Source organism: Alexandromys fortis, unplaced genomic scaffold, assembly GCF_014885135.2.
Source record: "Alexandromys fortis isolate MF-2015 unplaced genomic scaffold, M_Fortis_MF-2015_v1.1 scaffold_81, whole genome shotgun sequence".
In the NCBI taxonomy this organism is placed as follows: Eukaryota; Metazoa; Chordata; class Mammalia; order Rodentia; family Cricetidae; genus Alexandromys; species Alexandromys fortis.
The window spans coordinates 839,282-861,386 of NW_026067960.1; the positions used below are offsets into that span (position 1 = coordinate 839,282).

A 22,105-nucleotide genomic window follows, 5' to 3' on the forward strand; every position below is an offset into this window, starting at 1 on the left:
CCACATCCCTCTGAGAGGTCAGTGCTGGCGGCTTCTGGCCTCCAGGGACAGAGTCTCCGTCACTGTGGCTCAGGGCTTGCAAGTGTGAGGCATGTCCACCAAGCCTGGGGCTGCAGGCTGGCTTTGGGGGCCCGTGAGCCACGAGGGTGTAGCTTTGGTCGCCAAGGTGCAAAAGGCACCCCCGGAAACGAGTGAAGCTTTGAAAGTATTTTCTAAAAGGATTCACTGTTTATAGAAATCTAATCACCCCTTCTCCTTTTCTCCAAGGGAGGGGGAGGGCACCCCATAGAAATTTAAACAGCTTTGGATTTTCTTTGCCAGAGAGAGCTTTGGAAACTTTGCATCTGTCTTGATTGCCACCATGGGAGCTGTCCCGTGGAATTCTTTCTTGCAAGGACCCTCACCCTAAAGATCTGAACAGGTTAATAGATCCCTACTACAGATCTTCAGAGGGTGCCCTCCCCCTTTTGGGTTGCCTAATTGCTTTTTGAATAGTATGCTGGGGTTTTGCTTCTCGGAATTGTAAGAGGAAAGTTCATTTTTCTCCTGCCAGACCCACCCACTGAAAAATCAGCTTTCCACTCGATTGCTAGTTTTGATTTGACATTTGATTGATCACCTGTCATCTCACTGCCTTTGATCTATTCATTCTGATATATATCAATAAATCACTCACCATGGTAACTCCAAGTGCCAGTGACGCAAGCTCTGCCCTCTATACTCAGTGAGAGACATGCACAGTCATTATCTTGTTGGCTTTAATGTGGGCGTTTTTATTTCTTTGTGTCCTTTAGTTGATCAGGGCTCTAGCAAAATAGCTTAAGTTTTGTCTTTCCCCACCGCCCCTTTCTTGCTGACTCTCCTCGTACTTTGGTGAGCACCGGTAAGGCTGATCAGGCGACCCACCAATATATTTAATTCTGTTCCAACTTGAGTCAAGCATGGGAAGAAGTTCCCAGGACACTTGGGTAAACTTTGCAAAGTCACCATGATAAGAGGGCTGGTGAGTTAGGAATCTGGGGAAAGTGGATATGTGTGTCTGGACATGCTGGCTACCAAGTTCATAACCCTTCCTCCCTGCCTGCCTCCAGCCCAAAGAACAATACGTGTGCTTCAGAATGGCCACAATTTCCTTCCCTCTTGAGTGCAGGATCGCTTCCGTGGCCATGTGTAGGTTGCTTTGAGTTGCTATAAAGCTTCCATTCACGGATTTTCAATTGTTTCTATAAAAGCAAAATAATGAAAATAGCCTTAGCAACACACATTTGCAACTTGTCTAGGCAGGGGCTGTTCTTTTCTCAACCCTGGTTACCTCTTTTGAAAACAATAGTCCTCTTATTTAATTTTATTTTCTTTTATACCTCACACTGCCTTGCTATCTGACCATGTGAGGGTGTGTGATGGCCTTTGAGACTTCAAAAGAATCGGTCTGCTGCATCTAATGCTGGCAACATAAGTTCAAGTGTAGCTGGATTACCAGAGATAGCATCCTTATTGTTTGTTGTCCTGAAAGAGAGCCCTGGGCTGCAGTCCAGCAGGAATGATACTGCCCTGAAAACTACTGTGTCCCCCCCCTTCCTTGCAGTTCCGGTAAAGGCCATCAACAACTAGGCAGTAATTTAAATTACCAGAATGACTGGACGAGTCTCCTTTCACAAGCTCATTACAAAAAGTGCCTTGCTCAGAATTACCCCACTTTAATCATGATTACCCACTGATCAATGACGATCCAGGTGTGCAGAAAATGACGTTGTACCGTATTATTTAAATTAGGTCCTTTCATTAAGCTGGTATCTATTGGTGATAGCAACTCATTTTATTCTTGTTGTAGTAGTAATGCTAGTACATGTGTGTGTGTGTGTGTGAGAGAGAGAGAGAGAGAGAGAGAGAGAGAGAGAGAGAGAGAGAGAGAGAGAGAGAGAGAGAGCGTATGAGTGTGAGTGTGTGTGTATTAGAAACTTGTGACCTTACTTTCAGTTTTCTGGCCGATTGGCTTCTTAGTGTCTTTACCAGACTGTTTTCAGGATTCTCGTTATGTTCCCTGGAAGAAGCACAAATCCTTTCGAGCTGAGAGGGGGTAATTCATTTCATACACAGTGAGTTCCCCTGCTTTACGGTATTTATTTTTCTGCACATTAATAAGGTGGGTTGTTTCTCCTGCAATGTGCCTTCAGCTCATCCGAGCTCGCCCATGCCCCACTCTGTTAGGACTAGTGAAACCAAGTTAGCTGAAGTCTTTCAGCCAGTCCCCATGCGGACAGGGGAGAGTGCTTCTCAGGCTCTGCCTGAGCTAACTTGTACCACTGCTTAAAATGAAAGACAATGCACAACTGTAAGTGATTACTCCTATGGACTAATGTTGAAAGCTTGAGGCCTCGTTTGATTAATGAATAATAGAAGATAGAAAAAGCCTGGAAGTGAAGCCGGGCCGAAGCTCTCCTGGAACTCTCTTTCCCTGAATAACTCTTCCAGGCTGTTAGATGCCGTCCCAGGATTCCGTTTAAGGGTGGTATTTCAAGAAACTGGTGGCTGAAGTTCCTAATAAAACAGGTATCTGTGCAGAGCCCACAGAATGGTATGATAAGTGATGGAGAATTTTCATCTTTATTTCTTACATGCCTCCCCCTTCAGTACGTGTGTTTGGGGGGGCTATGAGGAAAGCGATCCTCTTTAAGTAAACAGCCAAGAGAGAACATTTCTCTCAGAAATATTATTGGTCCTCACTCTCTGAAGCTTTGCCCTTCCATGGTTCTGGGACTTGAGGCCAGGAGAAAGTTTACAGAGCAGCTCTCATGCCCATATCGTGTATGTGTGGGTGTGCTCAGCTCGCCCTCTTGACGGTGTGTTTGGTTCACCATTATCGTGCATCCGTCCACTTTACCTGAGTCTTCAGGAATCTGCCTCGGCATCTCTCCCCCTTGTTCATTTTTAGGGAAGATGAAAAAGACGATGGCAGGAGGGCTGAACAAAAAGAAACCGTCTTGATGCGTTTGCACTTTATAGGAGTGTGTGGATTAAAAAAAAAAAAAGGTAGACATGTTCTCAAACGTTTCTTTTCCTAACAACCCCAGCCGTGTGGTCTGCATGCACACATAGCAGAGATTTTATTTCAGCACTCAATGCTATTATTTTTATAGTAATGCCCGCCAGTTGCGATGGGGTATGAAATCCTGTGTAATCACGTCCCTGTGAGTATATCTAACATGCCCATAAGTTATATTCCCCTGCCTCTGCTCCCCTCAAGCCATTCTGTGCTGCTTTCTTGTAGGCTTGTGCTAGCTTCTGATGATGCAGTTTTTTTTTTTCTTTTTGTGGGGAGTCTGGCAGGAGAAAGCGTCTCCCTCAATTTATTTTGTTTATTGAATGCGGAGATGAATAATGCAGAATTTGTTTTCATGGGTGTCCTTGTGTAGCAGTAAACATTTGACTATTAGCAATCATTACTTAAAAGTTGCAATTTGCACCTTAATAGCATAGGTTATTTACACGGGAAACACATTCAGCAGGGCCAGTTCTGAACACACCGTGCGTCGGTGGAGTAGGAATGGCCCGAGAGATCTCTTTTGCTTCTTCGGGACAGTGTTGTTTCTGAGTCGATGGGTGAAGTCCCAGAAATTTCAACTACCACGTAGGGGCAGGAGCCAGGGGCTGTAAGTGAAGTTTAATCTACTGTCGAGTAGGGTGAGACAGGGAAGAACAAGAACCCGGAATGTTTCTGGACCCTGATTTTCTTTGCTTAAACATCCTTCAGAAAAGCAAGCTTCCTTTTAAACACTGAAGTGTCCCATGTTGTAGATCTCTTTGCTTACCATAACCATATGGTTTTAAGACAAGGACACACACACACACACACACACTCACAGACACACTCATGCCAGCCCACGGGCCTTCAGCAACAGGAACGTTTAGCTATCTTGTTACTTCAGCGGCCAGGTGCCTAGGAATGACTTTGCCCTCACAGAGTTTTGGGGTTGGAAAGATTCTTTATGTGGTCCTTTCTCCAGGCCTCTCCTGCTCTCCTCCCACCTCTCGGCTCACCCTTAAAGGCCCAGATTGAACAGGACATTTCAAAAGCGCATTTGTTTTAGGTATTTATTGATTTCATTTTTAATCTGCCATCTCAGGACATAATATATTAACCCTAATCCGAAGATTGCAAGTGGCAGTACTCGGAGCAGAAAGGGGAGGAGAGGGCACTGGGAATTTCGTGCAGTGAAATCACTGAGGCTTTTGTGAGTGTGTGTGGGGAGGCTGGAGGGGTTAGATGCTTGAGTGTCAACGCGCTTCTCAAAAATACTCTACTGTTCTTCCTCCACTTTGTGTTTCTCACTGCTCCCAACCAACTCAGTTTCTTGCTGCATTTGGGGAAACTTCACACTCCATAGACACCTCCTGTGCATCTTTAGACTTGGTCTGCAAGTATCTTGGCTATTGTGACTTTCTCCAGCAATGGAACAATCCTTACCCCACCTCTGCTGACTTCCCATCAGGGGTGGGTTTTTTTTTGGTGGGGGGAGGGAGTCTTTCCAACTGGATAATGCCTAAGTTTGTCTGGGTTGGTCTACTTCTCTTCCCAAGGCTTGAAAATGGAGGGAGACTTGAGCTGGCATTATTTAAAGCCTGATGATGAAGAGACTCTGCCCACCCCTGCAGCAGAGTTTAGGAATATCAGGCGAGGAAACATCCTGGGCTCTGCTCCTGTTTGCAGGGGGTGTGCAATCAGCTGGTGCCAAGTAAGCGTCCCAAGTGCAGCTCCCCCTTCACTGGGGAGGACTGCCCAGGCTCTTAATGCTTTGGGAAGGCTCGGGCTGTGGAGGCCGCACCTGCCCCCATCCAGATTCCCTTTAGAAACAAGACTCACCTACCAGGTTCTGAATTAAGAGCAGGTACACATGTTTTCATTGGAGGGAAAGTCAGTTGGAAATACATTTAACTAACAGAGGTTGTCTTGCTTCACTTCCCCGAAGCCATGCTTTTTCATTACATATTTAATTACAATCAAATTGAATGACTTTTAGGGAAAAAATATCACAGTGGTATTAAAAGATGCTTGGCACACAAATAGTTGTACTGCTTCTCAGGTTGAGAACACTGTTGTATTTTTATTTCTTTGAGTGGAATTTGTTTTTACTTTTGAATGTCATGATGAAAATAGGAACCCTTTTATTATATCGTCTTTAATCCGAGTTCAAATTCCACCTTAGCCTCCACTAACATTGGAAAAGGCTCCTGTAGCTATTTTTTTTCAGTAATTTGTAACAACAGGGAAAAAAATAAAAACACTATTTTACATTTCATTAGCTGTTTTAAAAGTGAGAGGTTTGGGGGTGACCTTTGGCAAGCCCTGAAGGGCCTTAATCATTCTACCCACGTTTAAAAATCAGCTCCCTGAGGGGTGCTGGCTTGTGATCGGGATGCCGCACTAAGAGGAAGAAAATAACTGTATACGGATAAGATCATTTCACAGAACATTGTAGTTTTCTAGATTTAGAATTTCATCCCCTCCACTTTGACCTTTGAGTCTTAGAGAGTTTCTTGGGTCCAGTGCAGGCATAGCATTGAAAATGGATCTCAGAGTTCATCCACCAAGCCATTAGGTGATGTTGATAAAAATGAGAGACTTCAGAGCCCACTGCTCGGCTCTGGGAGCAAATCAGACAGCGCCCTTGTGCACACCCAGGTCCTGCCTCTAAGTTAGACCTTCACCAGGGTCCCCTTTAGCATGTGGCTGTGTCCCTACTTCTCCTTTTGTTTGAAGCACCCTTAGAAGACGCAGGAAAAAGAAGGCTGAGCTGCAGGTGGGAGCCACAGACACATTTGTTTCCAAAGCAAACTCTGGACGAGATGACTAGGTAATGCAAACATCTCTGAAAATCATGAGCAGGGCCATTTGGAACTTCCAGTTGTTGCCTCTCAATCTTCCACACTCTCTATATGGGGTGAGGCAGTCCCTTGACTGTCCTGAAATATCCCAAGGTGCCAATGTCATTCCTAAATTTATTAGAAATTTTAGAAATCAAAATGCAAGAAGCCTGGCATGCTAAACCTATTAATAATATATATCAGTTCTGTTTATCTTTGCTGAGCAACCAGAAAATGTACAATGCAGAAGTTTTAGTACTAATGAGCTCAGAGAAATTACACAGGAAAAAAAATTACCTGGATCAGATTCGAAAGCATTTGCTTTGAATTCTGCTTGTGAGTGAGAGTTCTTCCCACCTGTCTCATTAAAGCAAAACAGAACAACAACAACGGAAACTCCAAAAACAAATTCAGTGTCCCCATACTGGCTCTCCCAGCCAGAAACAGTGCGGAGGGCTTTATACTCCTCACTGATGAAGGAAGACATCAGGGCATCCAAGCGCACATCCCCTCTCAGATAACCAAATGTGGACATGCAAACCAAACCCAGCCACGGAGAAGCTGTAAAAGCTAGCCAGCTCCAGGTTCGAGGTGGAAAACTTCAGTGGACTGTAAGGGGGCATGATGACAGGATACCGATGCCTCTCCTTGCAAATGACAAGCCCTGAAGTGGGGAGAACGGCTTTTTAAAGCGTGCTTCTGCCTCTCCTGTATCTCTCTGCAAAAGGCTGATTTCACTGGGAGGCCACAGTGTCCATTGCAGCTACAGAAAAGACCCTGTGTCTCCAGGAAGCTACCAGACACTAGGGTGGGCTTAAAAACCGGAAACAAACACACGAATGAAAGGAAAACACCCTGCAATTTCTGTTAGTACGAAAACAAAAAAAAAAAAAAAAAAAAAAAGGAGAAAGAAGGAGATCAGCGAGCTAAATAGCAAAGTGTTTTCTGAACCGAGCGAATCCCAACAGCCACCGAAGAGCCTCTTTGCAGCCACATCGAAGCCATTTCTATGGAGATTACCCAGTTTCATTATTAAGGTGAGAGAAAGCAGTTATTGTTTCTAGGGAAAACAGTTAGGGAAGGCAGGAGGAGATTTAAGAAAGAGAGAGAGAAGACTTGGCAGCTGCCGATCTGTTTCTAGTGAATTTCCAAGAAGCTTGCCCCAGTGCTGCACCATATCACGAAAAAACCCACGAAATCCGGTCACATGGGGGATACAAAACCGAGACAGAGGGTCAAGGCTGTCCACGGGGAATAAACGGCTTCTGTAAGCAAGAGCTGCAGCAGATAAATATTGCTGTAGAAACTGCATGGGGCTTACTTTAAATCACTTCCATTTATCAGCTCTTTGGAATTTTCTGTGTATTTAGGAGTCGTCCCGCTTCCCCTCCAGGGAGGTATGAATAGCTGTTGGGCTAAGACAATGCTGGGGAGAAGAGTTAAATCCATTCTGCTCGCAGTGCCGCTTGGTAGAGGAGAAATGGCAGAATAAAGGCTCTCCGTGTGTTTTACATCCGCGCTGCCTCTGGCTAGTGTCTTTTATTAGAAAGTTGGGTACGTCGCCTTGCGCATCTTCTCGTGTTCCTCTCGAGATTTGATGGAGTGATGCAGGAGGAGGAGGTGACTGAGTCCTGGAGGTTGCTTTTTGCTGTGTTGATCCATGCTCAGACATCCAGGTCTGTTTCCTGTGGGTGGGGTACCTTGGCAGACAGCTCTCATTTCTGCCTCTGCTTGCTAATCTATAAAATGGGACAATCATATATTTGTTTATGTCCCAAATTTGTTGAGAATATTATGTAAACACGGGTTAAGAAAGTTCTCAGAACCTGCTGGAAACATATGGATTTGAGAAGTCTCTTAATTCTCCATAGCCAGGCCAGGGAGCATTATGTAGGAAGGAAGGTAAGCAACCCTCTCTGATAATCATGGGTTCAATGATGTTCGGATCAAGAGAAATTAGGGTATTTTTAAAGGATTTTATTTTTAATTATGTGCATATAACTGTAGGGGTGTGTGTAGATGTGCGCACAAGAGAATGCTGGTGCCAGAGGAGGCCAGAAGAGGGTGTCAGGTTTCCCGGGCTTGGAGTTAGAGGCAGTTGTGAGTCACCCGATGTGGATGCTGGGAATAAAAGTTCAGGTCCTCTGCAAGAGCAGTGTGTTCTTGTAAATGTCCAGCCCTGAGACATGGGTACTTTTTGACTCCTAAAAATGGAAGTTTAGGGGCCAATGAGATAGCTCAGGACTTAGGCACTGGCTGTCCTTGGCAAGGCTCAGAGTTGGCTTTCCAGCACCTGCTGAGGCTGCTCACAACTGCAGTAAGCCCACTCCTGGGGGATCTGATGCCTCTGCCCTCTGCCCTCACCTGCACTCACGTGCACCCTCCCCCACGCAGACACATAATAAATAATTTAAAAGGAAAAGTAAAAAACAGAACTTCAGTAGCTGGGTAGATCTTAGCCCGAGGCACATGCACTCATGCTGGTCTACTTAGAACTTGGTGCCAGCTCCAAAAGAAAAATTAGTTCACAAGGAATAATATTTATTATAAGCTCAACTGTAACTATGGAAGTGACATCATCTGCCACCTTGTGAGCGTCTACGGTATCCCAGGTGCTGTACCAAGTACTTTGTGTGTCACCCTCCATCTCCTTAAACAGCAACTGAGTTTCGGATTCCTACTGTGCGCCAGATCTTGTTCTAGTAGCTGGGACCCAGGGGGTAAGATGCTTTGCCATCCCTGGAGACCTTGCTCCAGTCCAGGGGGACTGAAGAACATACAAATACATTTACAAGGGAGAAAATCATTTTTCATGGAAGAGCAATTTACGTCCAGAAAAGTGCTCTGCAATGCTGTCTGTGCTGTGAAAGAGAAGGTGTGCACGTGGGAATCGGAATGGCGTGCGTGCTTGCAGGAGGCCAAGCAGTATCCTGTAGAGAAAGGGAGGGAGCATGCGCAAAGTCTCATTTCTTGCAAATCCCCATGGGTCAGAAGTCAGGACAGTCCCTGCTCCCTGACTCGGATCTACTGGACCTAAGGTAGAGCCATGGCTACATGGAGTAGAAAGTCAGCTCGCCTCTGAGGCCTCTGCAGTTCGTCCTTTGGGGAAGCTTGGCCAGACGGCCACAGCGATGCATCACAGATGGATGTTTAGCTCCTCCCCCCACACACACACCTGTGGTGATGGTTACATATGGGGAAGTGGACATCAAGAGCATTGCCAGAAAAGCCTGTCTCTAGTGGTGTCTCCGACTGGCATCTCCAGGTCAACCACCATCACACATGCAGAGGGCTTCGACATTCTTTCCAGTGTGAATCCCGCACACATGCACTCTTTCTGCCTTTAGCAAATAGTAAAAGCTCATCCAGCGCTATGTGTTACTCTCAGAGCCAACAGTAGCAGAAGGTAAAACGATGGGGACAGAAAGATCCCCGGCCTCCCACTAATAATATTCCTGAGAGTGAAACCAGGAAGGTAAAGCAAGTGAATATACAATCTGGTGTTGAATAGTCAGGCACAGAGTCAGAATTTGCATTCGTCCTAGGCAGAAGTGGCAGTAAGCACCATGGGCCTGAGGCCATGGACATGCATGTATGTATGAAGAGTATAAAGTATAGGAGGCCACAGTGCCTACACTGACGAGGACGAGGGAGAGTGACGAGAAAAGAGGCAGGAGAGTTAGCTGGGTTGGGAGCAAGGCACAGGTGCCCTTTCCAGTTTGATTGTAGGAGAGACGGGATTCTGTCGGAGGCTTCAAGCAGAGGAGGCGATATGCCTGGGGTGTCTGCATCTCAGGTTGGTGACAGTCACCTTCCAGATATCAGTGACCTCCCAGAGATGGTGAGTTGGTGCTTCAGGTGTAAGAGCAGCTGGGGAGAAATACACATGCCTGTTTTTAGGGCCTTTATGGGGAGAGGCCTTGGGACTCAAGACATTGCATTGGTGAAATGTTGAAAGACAGATGTTCAGGGCCAACCAAACCTAGAGTTCAGTGCCCGGTCCCAGCCAGCTGTGTGCTTGAAAGCAAGCTCTGTTACCGACTGCACATCAGTTTCCTCTGCTGGATGAAAACAAAGATATTGTTCTCCTCATGTCTTATCTGGGCCTGTTCAGTAAGATGATATAGGTAATTCTTTTGGTAAGAGGCCCAGTGCTTACAGATCTTGAGTAAAGGAGCTCTCCTCCTTCCTTCCCTTTCTCTCTGTTCTCCTCCCCCTTCTTCTGTTCCTCACCCTCTTCTTTTCCACTTCCTTTCTTTCCTTTTATATTTTTCCTGGCCCTTCTCTTCCTCTTTCTCCCCTTCCTCTACTTCTCATTCTTCATCAATTCTCTTTACCTTCTCTTTCTTTTTGCTCTTCCTCTTTCTCCTCTACCCCATCTTTCTCCTTCCCTTTCTCCTTTTGTAGAAATTCTTGGAGAAATCTAGGCCTGTTAGGCACTACATAAACACTACTAAGAAACAAATGGCTCTAATGTTTGTAAAGCCGTATGTACTCTAGCGGTGTGCAACGTTGATCCCCGTCACAGCTGTGACTTGTTACTGTACCCATTTGAGGGGTGTTAATGATAAGCAACTGCTTTTCCTAATAAACAATTATTTTGTCCACCATGACTCCTCCTGCCCATTGTGGAGGAACCATGATGGCCCTGTGTGTAAACACCAAATAACTCTATGGTAAGGGTGCTTGTTCAAGTGGAGATTTCTATACCCCCTGGTGAAGCGAGATCAGGGATGGAGTGTGGAAGACAGTGATTGGCGGGGGAGGGGCGGAGGAGCCTCCCTCCTGACCCAGGAGGTTCAGTATCTACACACCTGCTCTCTGGGTGCCTTGCTGGCCCAGCCCCAGATCCTCCCAGCTCCCCAGGACTTGTCAGCCTTGCCCATCCTCCACCAGGGAGCTGTTACTCATCCCCCAAGGGTCCAGCACTGCAATGTTTGGTAGTTGTTAAGCTAGTGGAAAGGGCTACAGGCTGTTTCCTGGCTATGGCTTCTTCACTTTTTCATTGTCACCTCCAGGTAAGTGTTGGAGAAGAGAAGGGAAGGCCTCCAAGCCCCTCTGAAGGGGAAGAGGTCACAGTCCTGGAGAGCATGGAGAGGCCTTTGCTCCCTGACTTAGGCCTTACTTAACAGCTATGATTCAAGGTTGCTCTGTATTAGGCACTGTGGAAGGTTCTGGAACCAGAGTCTTGAACTGAAAGAGGGCCTGGCTTCTTGAAGCTTATGTTTAGTGTGAGGATGGGTTAGGGATTCACCAGACCACATGGTGTGGAGTTTGCAGTGAGGGAAATGAAGTGAAGGTGAGGAGTGGAACGTGATGAGGGCAGGGTGAGCCATTTTGAATAAGATGTCAGGAAATGGCTCTCTGCCCAGAAGGGGATGGCTCCCTGCATGGAAGAAGTGATCCTCATGCTGGGTCTAGACTGGAGTGGCCACTGAAACAGGAGTCTGGATGGGGAAGTTGGTACAGGACAAAGTCCAGGGCCAGGAGCTTTCTGGGAACAGGAGGAAGAGCTAGGGAGTCAGGTGGTAGGGCAGATGGATTGCAGAAGTTCAGTGAAGAGCCAGAGGCCCTCCTGAGATGCAGGCTTTGGAGGGTACAGGAGGAGAGAAAAAGGCAAGATCTGAAACACACCAGGTCATTCTACCTGCCTTGCTGTTCACTGAGAGCCAGGGGAAGCAACAGGCTGAGCACCTGGAAGCCCCCTGCATCCTCAAAAGGGGTCCAAAGCTTTTGGTAACTTGGACCGAATGAAGGAGATGGAGACTGACCCAACAGGAGAAAGCTGGACCACAGGTGGGGAGGGGTGAATGAAAGAGGAGTCTATGCCATATGCTGTTTGTGCAAAAATAGATTGCTTTTATTTTATTAATGTGTGCTTTGAGTCTCTCTTTTATTTCTCTTCTCTCTTTACTTCATGTGGGTAATGCTGGAAATGGTCGTTTTGTAGTTCCTAACGTCACTAAGACTCTAGGAACAAAGACAAAATGTTTGGAGCATTTCTTCTAGCATTGACTGTGCAGGGAAAGGCACCACGCTTCTCCAATGGTGTTCCCTAGGGTCCTGGAACTGCGTCCTCCTCTGCTTGCTTCTGCCCTGCCAGACAGCAAAGTGCAGAAGCATGGGCAGATCGCGAAGTCAGTCTGGCATGGGCTCCATTCCCCACCCTGGGCCGCATCTTGGCTGTGTAACTTCGAGCACCTTTGTTTCCCAGGGTTTAGTTTCCTCATTAGCAACACGGAGCGAATGAAATTATTCATCTCATTGGGATTTTATGAGCATTAATTGAGATTAATCAGATCATATGCTTAACACAGAGCCCTGTACATAGTGGTCAATAAATTTGAGTCATAACATTAACAAGGTAATGATCTGACCCATGTCTTGATTTCTTTATTGGCAGAAGGAGGGTAGCAAAGCCTCTCTCTTGGGATTGTTGGGAGAAGTAAAGCAGTGATATTAACAATCACTTGGAACAGCACCTTGTACAAAATAAGCACTCGCTAAATGTTAAAGGATTCAAACCACTATGGTGACCCAGAACATGTAATGGGCAGACATTATGTCCCGTTACTTTCATATACATAAGACTCAGCACACAGTTGGTACCCAGTATCTTTCATTTGAAAACAAAATGACTGTGACCCTGTTATTAGGAGTGAAAGCTGGGAAATGAAGGTATGAAGGGAAAAGGTTAGAGACCACTCTCTTAAACAGTTGCCTCTGGAAGTTTCCCACAGCTGGAGCCCTCTGGCACTTCACTCAGGGTTTTCCACAGCTATGGTTATAATGTTACTTGTAAGTGTCAACTTGCTACAACTGAGAATCTCCTGCTCAGAAAGCCCCCATTGAGGAACTGTTTAGATCAGGTTAGCCTGTGGGCTTGTCTGGGAGGGATTGTCTTGACTGTTGATACAAGAAGACCCGGCCCATTGTGAGTGGCACCATCCCCTAGGCAGGGGATCTAAACTAGATATGACAGTTGAAAGTGAGCAAGGAAGCACTTGTGTGTCTCTGCTCTCTCCTGAGCTTATGGTCTGACCAGCTGTCTCAAGCCCCTACTGCTCTAACTTCCCTGCACTTCCCTGCAGTGACTGACTCTGTGGCCTGGAATTAGAAATCAAATAAACCCTTCCCCGCTCAAACTGCGGTTTCTCAGAGAGCTTTATCACAGCAGTAGAGGTAAAACTCGAACCCTGAGGGAGGAAGCAAACCCGCTGCTGACTATGACTTAACCCACAGCAGTTCTGCCTTGGGGGCGGCAACCACTGGGGATGGTTTTCAGGTCACTAAGCCACACAGTGGTGATAGTGTCCCCCTTTCAATGACACCTCAGCTTCCCATTATACCTAGAAGCAAGACCCACTTGGAGAGTCTCCCGTCTTTAATTCCTCTCCCTTCCATGTTTAACACAAAGAGGAGACCCAAGATTTAGGCAGAAACAGCTCACAGTGAAAATAAAATCTATAATCTGAGGTTTCCAATATCCAGTGGCCACCAATTGATGGCAAATGATGCCAAGTTGCATCGGCTGTGACCGGTAACTGGCATAACCCTCTTGCTGGGAAGTGGGACTCTTTGAGTTAAAAAGGGTATTATTTCAAGGAAGCATAAAAAGAAATCTCCATCAGTAGGCTGATATGGGAGAAGGCCATCAGCGCCAGGATGTGGACAGAGCAGGGGCTCAGTGGAACCAGCTGTGAGGAAGGGCTGCCAAGTCACAACCAGGTCCAGAAGCTGCCAGAGGGAGGCCCTCATTAAAACTTCAAAACACTTCGGAAACCGGAAGGAACCTCTTCCCCTCCCAGGATATCAGAGGGAAACTTGAGAATGTCTTGGCTCTTGCAGGAAGTTTTGAAAATATAGAAGGTCTGGCATCTGGAACAAAGCAAGGCTCTTAACCTTCCTTGGGAGTGGTCCTCACACAGAGACCTGGTGAAGATGTGCATTTTCAGGCTCCCAGGAGAGTCTGAGGGTTTAGAATCTCAGGCATCTGATGGCAATGGATGGGAGAAAGCCCTGGGTCTGGGAGTCTACACTGAACACATCCACTATGGCTTTGAAAATTGCAGAACATAGGATATGTGTGTAGATCTACAATACGTGATTGTTATAGATATATAATGTATATTATGGAAATATAGTATTGTTTCAGACATATATGAATATTTAGTATGTAAATACATGATTGCTATGCTCTATAATAAAAATTTAATCTGTAAATATATAAAGTATACATATATAAATTCTATTATCCTCTTTGCCTCGTGTTTGTGTGCATGTGTGCACGTGTGTGTGCTGTAGTAGTGGCAGGCATCTTCAGCATTGTTGTCTCCCCCTTATTCTCCCTATACTGTAGCCATTATGTTTTTTGAAATATCAGTGGCCACTGGGCAGTTGTGGTCCATGCCTCTAATTCCAGCACTTGGGAGACAGAAACAGGTAGATCTCTGTGAGTTCAAGGCCAGCCTGGTCTACAGAGCTAGTTCTAGGACAGTCAAGACTACACAAAGAAACCCTGTATCAACACCCTCCCCCCCCCCAAAATTAAACATCAGTGGCCAGTCTACTTTAACAGAGGAATGTATCCATTTATGCAGTTTGTTTGCCTGACCACAGGACCTAACAACAGTACCCAGAGAATAACCTAGTTAACAAAGGAAACCAATTGCTGAGGAATAACTCAGTGGTTGGGGGCTGGTCCAGTATGGGGGAGGCCCTGGGGGCACCACACACACACACACACACACACACACACACGGGAGAGGGGAAATGACAAGTCATTCCGTTAATGTATAGAAAGGACTTGGACTGCTAGGATCTGCTGGCCACCAAATCAGAAAAGACATTTGTTCATGGCCTCATTTCTTTTACTTTCTGAACTTTTGAGGCAACATTCTTGTGAGTTACGTATTTCCTCCAGGTTTCTTCAATTATTCCTCCTTGAACCACCACCGTTTCCCCATCATCCTTCCTGGCAATTGGTCTTATATGTTCCTTTTAAGTTATAATTAAAAGTGGTAATGTCTAACATGCAGTAGTGAAGGTAATACAGACGACGACGCGATCGTGATGAACACCACGCTGCATATGTGTCATTGTCACAGAGGCTGTCATCCCCTGGTGTCTAAACGAAGAGACCTAAGATTAGTTGCTCCGTAACTCTCACTGAGAGATGATGACACGCAGGTGACTCACATGTAGACTCCAGTCCAACGCTCTAAGAATAGATGCCGTTGGTATGCCAGCCCATTGAGTAGACATGGAAGCCACTGTCGCAGTTACACAGCTTACCCAAGACCCCTGAACTCTCAGGTAGGCTAGCCACTGGCTTACGAGAGCCCAGGTGTTCAGATCATTCAACTGCAAATCCTTCTAAACCTTCCTGGTTTAGTCGCATAAATGGCGATCAACAGCATGGACCAAAATGTATTGTTTTCCTTGAATTAAAGTCAGTCAAATGGAAAGTAAGTCTTTTTGAGGAAAACTTAATGAACTATCATATGGCGAGATATACATTTATTTATACATCAATTTATTAAGGGGTGATGAGGAAAAGGCAGACTGATGGGGCTGGGACCAGGGGAACTGGGGACCGACCACAGGTTGCTTTACCCCGCCGGATCAGGTCTTCACAACCCAAGATAGTGCACGACCTCTGTCTCTCTCCTTTTAAGAGATCACATCCACAGACAGGAAGCCACACCCTAAGGCCCGTATCCCAAAGCTATTGGCTGAGTGAATTCAAACAACAATATCATATTTTCTGAATAGCCAATGTTGAGCATAGCTGTAAGAGTTAAATGTTAAAAGGATTTTTCAAACCTGCCCTGGATTCTGAGTGGATAGTTCAGTGAGTGAACTGAGTGTTACACACACATGAAGGCCTGAGGTCAATCCCTGACAGCCACTTAAAAAGCCAGGCATCGTAATGCACACTTTTCACCCCGGTGTTGGGGAAGTGGAGAAGACCTGTCGCATCAGCAGCCCCCGAGGTCCACGTCTCCAGGCGCAAAGGAAACAGAACCCCAGAGTTACGCAGGCAGTTGGTCTTTGGCCTCCACACATGCTTCCTCACCTGCATCCGTAAGCTTGCACCCATGTGCAATGCCTTCTCACACAAGCATACACACACATGAGAAAAGAAAATACCTTCCAGTTTCAACAGTGAAGTCTGTCAGTCTGTTGCCACATAGTTAAAATGGAAGTAGAGAACCCCAAGAACCAGTCCGTCTGTTTTTTTTTTATCCCCTCACCTGCAGAGTCTCTAAAGTGTCCCAAAGTGTGGCACCCTTGGCTGTTCTTCATGGCTCCACGGCTCATCCAGGCCATGAAAAGCCATGGACCCCATGCGATGATGCAGCCCTGTTCTTTATTTTACAAATGATAAGTCGCCATCCACAAACCCACTTCCAGATTCCTCGCAATATCCATGCTCCATCCAGTGACACACGTTTCTTACCTGTAAATATTTAAACAAACACTTGCGATAACGGGCAGAAGTGATGGGATTAGCTAAGGGGCCACATCTCCCAGGGAGAACACTGCTTACAGCAGAGATACTGGTGGGGTCTCTCTTTAAACAAATCATCAATTGGTTTTAGTTATTGTTCAAGAGTAAGGGTTTTGTGGATTTTGTTTGCTTACAATTTATGTGCAATTTTTTTCATGGGTGGCATTTGAAAACAAACCACTGTAACAGTTTCAGTTTGGAAAGGCATCCAGCTTTATTTGGGGGCTATTCTGATGAGAAAGTGAGTACCATTCATTAGCCTCTTTGAATGTCCTTAGCACTAACGCTTTCCACGCCGGTACTGAGTAGCAATCATCCACCCCAGAAAGAATACAATTGAGAAAGAATTCTCTCCAATAAGATGGTGCCAGGCATAGTGACTCAAACTTGAAATCCCAGTTTGGAGACTCAGACCGGAGGATTACCAAACCATGGGAGCCAGCCTGGGCTACATAATAAACTCCAGGCTAGCCTGAGAAATAGTATGAGACCCTGTCTCAAACAAGCAACCAAGCAAACAAGTGATACAAAAATGAGATGAGATAATTCCACTTGTTTGATTAATATCAGATATAAAGGAATGGAAATTCTAATGAGTCTGAATTCCCTTTCTACACCAAACTTGAGTACCTGTGACTCTGCCCCTAAGTAGCAACACTTGATGCCTAACAAGCCTCCAGCAAGCACAACTCTTCCCTCTCCCCAGAGACAGAGACAGGCACCGTTAAGAATTTGACATGGATATTTTTCATTACTTATTTTTTATCTACATGTGTATGTGGCCAGTTAGGGCCATTGGTGTGTGTGTGTTTATGCACATGTGTGTGCATGTGTGTATGTGTGTGTATATGTGTGCATGTGTGTGTGTGTGCATGTGTGTGTTTAAAAATTTTAGTGTAAAGAGTTTCAAATGTTTTAACTCTGTCTCTGGGGCTCTACCCAAATATGTTGGTAACAAAGAAAGAGGGGGGAGGGGGAGGGAAAGGGAAAAAGAGAGACTTTGTCTCTGCTTGTAGATCTTGCAGTGTTCCACAGTAAGAATGTATATTTTATTAACTTATCGGCTCCTCTGTAAACAGACTTTGAACATGTTTTATATTTTTTCACTCTCACACACAGTCTTTTATTGAGCATTCTTGGAATTTTTTATAATTGCCACATAAGTAATTTATGTAGAGAAAAAGAGCTGTGAGAATTTTTATCAAATTTAGCAAGGGAATCGGTTGAGAAAAATAAATGCTACTGAGGCATCTACTATTTCATACTTTGTATGTTTTCTCATATGACACAGAGACAGATAGGTATAGCTCTCCGGCCAGTGGCAGCAGGCTCATTTGCACCCAGTAGGTGTTTGCTGAATTCTACTTGAAGCAGTTGAACTAAATCCAAACACACCATATCAGAATCTCAGTCAATATCGTGAATATAAGGTCAACCTGGGCTACTTGACAAGGCCAACTTGGGCCACATGACAAGATCCTGAACAGGAAAGAAAAAAAAAATCCAGTAAGAAGTGAGTTAGCTAGCCATAGCTCAAATCCTACGTTCATCCAGAAAAATAGTAATAGCCGCCTTGCAGAGGGGCAGGGGCACGGAGACAAGCCAAAGAAGAAACTGATACCATAAGCTTGTTCTCGGGGTTTGTGTGAGCTGTTCTGAAGCCATTGGGCCCATAGCTACTCCTGAGGTACCAGTTCTTCCTGAGTGGGTGGAGACAGGAACCCGAGCTGTATTCATGTTGTGAGCACACAATGAAGAGCAGTCTTGCAATTTAACATTTGAAGTGACCAAACTTCACCCAAAGTCAGGTTAGGGCATATGAACCAAGTCTGCAGGATTAGGAACAGGACGGGAACCACGTGTGGTGGTTCATCTATATAGTCTCCGCATGCTGTGGTTTGTTTTCTGATAAGCATGGGTTCTGCATGTGTGTGCGTTACGTGTGCTGTGACGTCTGTATGGCTGGGTGAGGGATGTGGTAGGGATTTTTGTGTGTGTCTTTGAAGGGGTGCTTTATTTTACGTGACCATTCATTTAGTTGGTTAATGGGTGTGTTCATAGGGTGTATTTTTGTGTGGACATATGTATGGGTTTGTGCACACATGTGCGCCAGTGTACACACCTGTGAGCACATATGGAGCCCAGAAGTTGATTTCAGCTCTCTTCCTCTACCACTTGCACAGTTGTTTTTGTTTGTTTGTTTGTTTTGTTTTGTTTTGTTTTGAGGCAACATCTCTCAGTCAAGCTGGAGCTTGTTGAATGGCTGCCTGGGCTGACCAGTGAGGTCCCATCCAGAACTGGGATTGCACGCACATGTTTCAATGTCCATGTCTTTAAGTCATGCTTGGGATCCAAACTCAGGACCTCGTGCCTTATACAGCAAGCGCCTCAACCACAGAGTCCTCCCCATCCCTTATCTGAACCGTTTTATTGACACGATTTGTATTTGTAGAGCGTGTGGTGCATGCAATCCTATTGCCACTAAGTTACCGAGGGAAGCGGGACTGAGCTCTCCTGAACACTCCCCTTGAACATGAAACCATGGTCACAGCGCATCTCCCTCGTGGGACGCACCCCATCTCCAGGCAATGGCAGCGAGACAAAAATAGAACCACAGCCACACAACGCTCCTCTGTTGCAGAAGCCAGATCTAGGTGGGAAATACGTAAGAGTCAGAAAGTTCTAGAAAGTGACCTCCACATGAATTTCTGTCTCGTTGTCGATCTTCCCCCTTATACCATGTGCTGCATTGTGTCAGGAGTCTGAGCGCCAATGCTAGGTACCATTTCACTGGTAGTACCGGGAACATAGGGCATTTTGATCAAATACATGAATGAATGAATGAATGAATGAATGAGTGAATGAATGAGCGCTCATTCCATTTGGAATCCTTGGGACATTTTTCCCTGCTCCCTGATCATGCCCAGCGGCTTGTCCAGGGCAGGTTCCTAGTGGATGGTGTTGACAGATAGATGACTGTGCACACTGCACACACATACAAATGTTCCCTTATCTCAGGAGCAGGCCAGCAATCGTAAGAACGCGTTTCCCCAGTGGGGTTTTTATTCTTCCTGCATGAGTCTCACAGGAGCACCCTGACTGCTGTCCCCTTGGTTTAATTATTGATCTTAGGATCAGCGTGTCAGCCCTTCTGTTTACCGTCAGACTTCAGCCAGCCACAGATGGGGAAATAAAGAAGGGGAGGTGGAAGTCTCTGGAACCTAGGTACTGGAATTTTCCCCAAAGATGTCAGATTTTTTTTTTTCTCCAAGAGAGGTGAATGGAAGGTGGAAAAGTTAGGGAATGAGTTTTCCAACTTGCCAAGCACATAAACCAACAGAATTGTTGCTGGGCCCATAAATGTTTAATCAGTTTTATCATCCTGTGAGTAAGGTTAAACAAATGTGAGTCCTTTGAGGGATTATTTACTGGAAGCAAAGTTACAGCATCAACATCTGTGTTTCCAATCACTTAGATGAGGAATACATCAAATAAATCACAGCAAGGCCCACAAAATAACCTCTATATTATCATCTCCGGAGAAGAACACAACACAGCCTCTCTCTCTCTCTCTCTCTCTCTCTCTCTCTCTCTCTCTCTCTCTCTCTCTCTCTCTCTCTCTCTTTCTGATTATCAATAAAGAATAAGCCGTCACTTCTTTTTTTGATTACTTTTGTTGGCATTTACTGTAAAAATATCCACAATAGAAGGGCTTGAGAAATTTCTCTCTGGGAGCCTGGTTGTTTGAGCTGACATTCTCATTTGGGAATAGGCTAACGGTTCCAATATATAATGTCCATAGAATGTAGCCTCATAAATTTATTTTTTTCACAGTGATGTAATGGGGAGAGTGACCTGGAGTTTGAAAGTGTTCCCTGCTCTGTGCTTTCCCCAGGGCAGCATAACATTCTAGACAGTGTTTTATGCACTAATTAAAATATAAGATATTCTTACATTTCCTGTGGGCCGAGCAGGAGCAGGGCATGGAGATGTTTGCAGACCTGCAACAGTGTGCTATTGAGTTTCTTGTTTAGTCCTTTCTTCCCTTTTTAAAGACACTGTTGTGATTCTTCAGCCCTTTGGGCCTCAGTCCCGGAGCCTCCACTCCACAAGAGACGTCTGCTTTGCCTGCAGTTTGAATATTTTTTTAACTTGCCCATGCGTGGTGCACACATATGTGTGGGTGTTGGCACTCACATTCGGAGGCTAGGGGAAGATGTTGAGTGTCTTCATTGTCCTCCACCTTCTTCTTTAAGACAGGGTCTCTCACGGAGCTCAGGGCTCTCATCAGCTTGTCTAAGCCGCCTGGCCAGGTCTCCATGTCTCCATCTGTCAATTCTGGCCCATGCCAGACTTTTATATGAGCTCTGGGATTTGAACTCGTGTCCTCTTGCTTTCACAACAAGCACACTTAACCCACTGAGCCATCTCTTTAGGCTGGCAGTTTTGATTTTATGCACACACTTTAAGCCTGTAATAGAGAAAATGAATTGTGAAAAATTAGTGGGAGTCTTTGCTTCCCTTAGATAGAACAGTAGCAATGGGAAATTACAGCTTTTTATTAAAAGAAAAAAGTTTTAATGAAAACAAGGGGAAGAACTGTCTATAGTTTCCTCAAAAGGGAAAACAACCTGAGACCCATCATGGACTCAGGAAACCAATTTGTGGATTGAGATGTTTTCGCTTTCCTTGAGGGAGAAACACGTGGCAGAAATGAAAGGCACTTGACTTCCAGAAGCAAACACTGGTCTGAGGGCTTCCAGAGTAAGAAGTCGATACTGAATGTAGATCTTCCAGGATGCAGACCTCATTCAAAGCAGAAACACAACGAAAAGTGGAAGCTTCAAGTGGGAAAGGAGAATGGATGTAGCCAACGGATTCCTAGGAGATGAATTCCCCCAAGACAGCGTGTTTAACTCTAGAGTCACCCTTTTATTCTCCCAACAGAGGGGTCATAGTTCCTGTTGTTTGCAGGACCCTGTGCTGTGTGCCAAGATGACAAGGGTTAGAAAAGACCGAGATCTGGCTTTCAGAGTGTGGCGCTGGAGCACATAGAAAAAAAAAAACACCTTGCTAGGACTTATACAATATTAAGTGGATGATGGGTGGATGAATGATGGATGGGTGGTTGATGGATGGGTAGATGTATAGATGGAAGGATGGATGATGGGTGGATGGATGATGGGTGGGTGGATGATGGATGGGTGGATGATGGATGGGTGGATGGATGATGGATGGGTGGATGGATGGTGGGTGGATGATGGATGGGTGGATGAATGATGGATGGGTGGATGGATGATGGATGGGTGGATGATGGATGGGTGGATAGTGGTAGATGATGGATTGATAGGTTATAATAGAAGGGTGAATGTGTGGATAAACACATTGGGTGGGTGGATGATGACTCATGGCTCCCAAGGAACCAGAGTTTATTTGTATGATCTTTTTCTGGGTCTAATCATTGATTTCCACCCAACTCTTACTGTGGGAGGATGCTGCCATTCCCATTGGCTGTGGATCCCTGGTTTCTTTTCTAAGGAATCTTTCTGAGGTTTTGCTCTGTCCTTGATGCTGGACCTTAGAGAACTCCAGTGAGCTGCCGAGTGCAGGAAGGATCCCAAATTTGCCCCTGATTTCTATCTAAGCCATTCTTAGAGCTCACTGCACTCTGAATGGCATCAAGGTGCATTTTCTATGCCTTCCTGCCTTCTGCTTTGTGCCTGGAGCCAA

At 45.5% G+C, this 22,105-nt stretch overlaps 1 protein-coding gene and 1 long non-coding RNA gene across 4 annotated transcripts in view; one reads left to right on the forward strand and one right to left on the reverse strand.

Annotated features, from left to right (window-relative positions):
• The window catches only part of LOC126508010 (uncharacterized), a 533,853-nt gene that overhangs the window by 493,885 nt on the left and 17,863 nt on the right, over positions 1 to 22,105 (reverse strand). The window lies entirely within an intron of this gene.
• Tshz2 (teashirt zinc finger homeobox 2) overlaps positions 1 to 22,105 on the forward strand; it is a 429,311-nt gene that overhangs the window by 2,034 nt on the left and 405,172 nt on the right. The window lies entirely within an intron of this gene.